A 5,751-nucleotide genomic window follows, 5' to 3' on the forward strand; every position below is an offset into this window, starting at 1 on the left:
TACAAAAATTAGAGTGACTTGGCCTATAATGAAACTTGATGGTAAGAACATTATCTATGTTTCAATGTATCATGTATGTATTTTATGATGGTTCAATTTTTTGGCAAGTTATGCCTATGTGATTTAGCGTAATTTAGAACTTTAACTATTGTAAAAAAACTAACATATAAACATAGACAATGTTCCTATCGTCAAGTTTCATAATAGGTTGATCCACTAACAGAATTAAAAATGATCTGCTGATTGTTAATTTGATATATTACGTATTTGTAAATTGGAGGCAACACATGCGGGTGTGGCATCCTCCTAATCATTGATCGATCAACAATTACAAGTGTACCAGATTCGAATCACCTACACACTGTCGGACCAGACTCAAAGGTAGCAATCAACAATGAAACAAAAATAATCCATAATATGTTGTGGTTTATCAAAATTCAAGCATTATCCAAAATGGATTGCACCGAGAAACATTTTGAAACCTCTGATTTAAGATATAACACATTTTTTAAACATACTCACTTTGAATTTAAACGTTCCATATTGTTCATCCCAAATGTTGATCGCTAAAAATGTTTTATATTAATTAGTAAAACCATTCAGTATAATATATTATATAGAGAAACAATGTATTATAAACTATGTCCTACGCTCCTGGGGAGGCAGCTAATAGATGGCGCATAGAAAAATGTGTTGCAAATACAATGTAGTAATTCACTTATTAATAATAAATTATTGTACAAATTATCCAGTGTCAAATTACTCACAATAATTCCATAAGCGTATATTTTTATAATTTGATTTCAAAAAATATCTATAAAAAATGTGTGCATAATGTGTATGCATGATGTTTATAGGTTGCTATAAAAAAGTTATAAACAATTTAACATTAATTTGTGAAGCCTTAACTAAAAAAATTGAAAATGTAGTGATTTATAACTACAAAATAATTTGCGAATTTTTGTAATTTTAATGATTTGATCAACATTTGAACTTCAAACAAATATAAAAAAAAATTATACTTAAGTTGGTTGTAGGAGTTGCAATTCTAAAATTATTGAAAATACTTAGACATTTAAAGTTTCAATTTTGACGAAATATTATATTGAAATTTAAACGAAAAAACCAATTTTATTATAAATATTTTTTTCATAATTAAATCATTAAAAAAAATAACTTGATAGGTAATTAATTGTTATCAATATAGGTGAAAATTAAAACACAAATTTAACTTTTTATGAATTACAATGTTATTGATAGTTGAATGTCTTAACTGTTTTAAATGTTGAGACAAACATTGAGGTATATAAACTATACTGGAGCACGCATTTGTTATCAAAACACGATCCGACTAATTCAATGGATTCCCAAAATACTGCAGGGCAAACAAATATTGGAATGTTGTACACAGGCCCTGCATGCCTACTACTTGCGTATAATTCCTCATAATTCATATTTTAAGCCACATGTCTTTTGTCTACTGTACTCAATACTGTCTATAGGTACTTCTCAGCATAATTTTTTTTTTATTTATATGAGATAATATACAATCTATACTGTATATCACAATAAGTATATGTGAAAAGAGTAGTTAAACATGAATAAGCTTGATTAAGTTGCCCTATGGTAACCCTTTAAATTGAAAAGTTTGGAAGGTGCGAGTAAGAAAGGCAGGAAATTTATTAATAGGAGTAAGTAAGGAGCAATTTTTATTTTTTTTAATGTTTTTTTTTTATTTTAAGAAGTCTCTACACCATCTTCTTTCTAGCCTCCTGCGAGGGTTTTCAGGTAGCGTTAAGGAATTTAGGCTTTGTATCAGTGGATTTTCGTGGTTGTTTAGGCTTGTAAAGAATCATTTATAAATAATTACAGATTCTTTTTCTATAGTTTTCATTCGTAAGTCGTTATGAAGGGTAAGATTAGATATGTAGGGTTGGGCAATTGTGCTTTTTCTTAATGTTATATTTTGATAGGTTTGAATTTTGGTTTATGTTCGTTTTTTTTTTGGCTGTACCCCAAAACTGTAATCCATATGTCCATATAGGCTATAGTAGTGATTTGTATATTAATAATTTAGTTTTTGTACTTGAACATTTATTATTTGTAATTAAATTTTTAAGTGATCGGGAGTGAGAGTTTAAAATTAATCTTTTTGATTTGATTGGCTCCAAGTTAGTCTTTTATCTAGAGAAATGCCAAGATATTTTACTGAGTTGGACATAAGAATTGGTATACTGTCAACTGTGACAGACGAACAAAATCCATGTTTGAGAGAGAAGGTAGCGTGGACTGATTTACTGTGGTTTAGTGTAATTCTCTATTTGGTATACCATTGTGAGATTTTATGGAGATGGGATTGCAAATTGGCTGAAGCTGTGATTGAATTTTCATGGATTGACATTATAGCTTTATCATTGGCATAATCGGCGACTAGGGTGTCTTGAGTAACGGGTTGATCGGAGGAGTATATATTGAATAGAATTGGCAATAAATAGGCTCCTTGGGGTACTATTGCATTGATTGAAGCCATATCGGAAGTGCAAGACCCGAGGAGAATTTTGAAATATCTATCTGTTAAGAACGATTTGATTAAAAGAAAAAGTGAAGAGGGCAGAAAATTTCGAAGCTTGAATAAAAGGCAATCGTGTCAAACACAATCGAAAGCCTGGGATATGTCTAGAAATGCACAGGTACAATATTGTTTACGTTTTAGTGTAGTTGAAATAGCATCAACTAGTCAATGTGTTTGGTGGATTGTGCTATGGTTGGCACGGAAGCCAAACTGAGCTGGAGGAAGGACGTTGTTGGTGATAAATTATCACTGATAATATATGGGGAAATAAGCTGAAGTATGAGTCTTTCACACATTTTTTAAAGGAACGGTAAGAGGCTTATAGGCCGGTAGGAGCCAGGAGAATCAGGTGTTTAATTGGGTTAGGAAAACATAACGATGTGAAAGAATTTCCATAATAAGGGGAAGTAAGAAAGTCTTAGTATTACGTTGTAAATGTAAGTTAATAGTATGATTGCTTTTTTGGGTAGACCCTTTACGACTTCTGCGGTTATTAAATCGAAACCAGGAGATTTTTTGTTTGAATATTTTAAAATTGTGTTTTTTACCTCGTTAGGAGTATAGTATTTTGTAGGAGGTCCTTTTGATAAGGGGAAATCTAGATATTATTTAACATTACTCATGTGTAAGTTATCTACAATTTCAGCTTGGGCTCTCAGCATAATGAAATTTTTTTTGGTGGTAATCGTTTAAGAGGAGGTTCTAATAATAATTCTAATTGTATTCAGTTTAAAAAAACACTAAGACAATTATTAATAACCAAAAATAAAAACATAAAAGTGGAAATTTTTCAAATTTTGTTGCTCCTGGTGGTGATGCATCAGATTTCCGTCCTAAGAAAAAGGTTCATTATAAAATCAGACAACAACTTAGATGAAACAGAAATTGATAATTATTTAGATTTTTTTTCAAGTATAGAGTTATTAAGATATACTAATGAAATACTTAATTATATTGCTGGATATATTGTCAAAAGTATATGCATAAAAGTTGGGTGTCCTTACTGTATTTATCTTTTAATAAAAGATTTAGATAATAAAACAGATCATAGCTATGTAAGAGGTGCAAATTTTACATTTTTTTGTAAATCGAGGGAAATTGAAAATAGTTTCATTTGCTGTATCAAATATTATTTAAGTGCTTGGAAAATCTATTCAAGCTGTTGTTGTTATAAATAAAAAAAATTGCATAACAACGTGAAACAAAACATTGTGATGTTACCAAAAATCAATATATTAACTAAAGGACTCTATTTTTCCCCTACTTCACACCCCATTAATGTTGATATTGTTTCTCTAAGCCAAGAGTATAGCCTCTTCACTGCGCTTAGTCAAGGTTTTGTAAGTATAAGAATGTGCCACTATGCCACAGAAATGAATTCTAAACAAGTTTTTAAAAATAAACCATAACTAAGGAAAAAAATAACAAAAATTAATTTTATTTAATAATGTCTAAAATATAAAACGGCTCATTGAGTGTACAAATTATTCCAAACTATATGATTTTTTTATTACTTTGTATGATTTATTTATATCTTAATTGTATTGTATTTTAGAATATGTAAATTGTAAATGTACCTATGTAATATTATAATATGTTATTAATAGTATTAAAGTAAATAATAAATATTTAGGTACATTTGTATTTTATATTTGTATGTGTAGTAATGTTAAGTATTATTTATACATAGGTACACTAAACTGTTTATATTTTATATATTTAAGGTGTATTTTTTTAATTTTGCTATTAAAAAAATATTTCATACTAAATTGTTTTTATTCGTTCCTGGTTTAATAATTTCAGAGCATAATAATGCTTAATATTGTTGCACGGTACAATATGGTTAATAGTGTTATAACTTTTAGTTGCCGGTAGTGTCGGGGGATATGTTCAAAAGCTTTAACTTGTTTTTCTTCATTACATGGATGATATACACAATGTGCGCTCCTATCTAGTTTATATACCTCGATGGAGATAAATCAATATTAACTACCTATACTCTGTTCAGCGAGGGGAGGATTCAATGTATGCCCTCCGTTACATTGCTACAGAGACCGGTTCCCCTATAAGGGATAATTAAGTTCCGTAATTGCTACTAATTATTTAATTCAGCATCACGCGACACTGGATAATTTGTTACCTTTTTCTCAAGAACTATATACCATGACGTAGGTAATATATACCATGACGTAGGTAGTATACATTTGATGTACGATTTTGAAAAACAAGATAAATCAGTACCTAATGAATTTATTTCTAACAAATAACTACAACAAATGCATTGAACTTTTGAAAAACGTAACATTGCCCGTTTCTAATATAAGTACTTAAATGATTTATTTTGTATCATACTACATTATTGTAAAAGGCACTTACCATAAATTATAATACTACAAAATTATTTTCACATACCTATGGTGGCTATAGGTAGTCTGAATCCTGCGACTTGGCTAGAAGGTATTGTACTACCACAGCAACAGGACCTGTTGCATACAGCTCGCGCACGCCCACGGTTCGCGTAAACGTGATCTGGTATTTTGGAAGTGGAAAGATTGTAAGCCGTACTAAGATGTTGGTGAAAATCTATTGATGGAACAAAGGCTTTGGGAATCCAGAATGCTCTAAGCTTCCAACTATTAAAAGGGCAAACCAGGCACTTGACGGTTACTGTAAACAACAAAGCACGAGGTTATAACTTATAACCAAACTTGTGACGAACAAACAACAAAGCCGCGGTGCCGTCGACCGTCGTCGACCGTTGTCGGTGTGCAGCAGTAGTAATATCAAAGAACAAAAAATCGATGTTTTCTAACCGATATCTGATTAATCGAATATTTTGATAGCAGAATATGAATCGATTAAATTTGATAAGAATCGGTTATTTGTTTTTCAGGAAAGGTTTTTTGAAGTTTATCACCCTCGAGTGCCGGATGTGCATTCTGAAACGACTGCTGATGTAACTAAGGCGTTGACCATCGTTTATTGTTTATTGTCCTATCGATAATTAGGTTTTTTTAGACACCGATATTAGACGTTCAGTTAATGTTATCTTTGTGTGCGGCACAGACCTGATAACAGTGGCGTCATAATTTTTAAACATAAGTACATATATGCAGGCCACCAACACTGTCTGGAATTTTAAATTTATATATTTTTCAACCCAACCAATTTAAGAGATG

At 30.6% G+C, this 5,751-nt stretch overlaps 1 long non-coding RNA gene across 1 annotated transcript; it reads right to left on the reverse strand.

The window, feature by feature from the left end:
- Nucleotides 1-522: 522 nt before the first annotated feature.
- LOC111030184 lies at nucleotides 523-5,508 on the reverse strand. Its single transcript, XR_002604078.1, has 2 exons — nucleotides 4,985-5,508; nucleotides 523-566 (listed from the first exon to the last, which is right to left on the reverse strand). It is a non-coding gene; the product is annotated as an uncharacterized LOC111030184 (long non-coding RNA).
- Nucleotides 5,509-5,751: the final 243 nt, after the last annotated feature.

The sequence above is a fragment of the Myzus persicae genome, unplaced genomic scaffold (genome assembly GCF_001856785.1).
Source record: "Myzus persicae strain clone G006 unplaced genomic scaffold, MPER_G0061.0, whole genome shotgun sequence".
NCBI lineage: Eukaryota > Metazoa > Arthropoda > Insecta > Hemiptera > Aphididae > Myzus > Myzus persicae.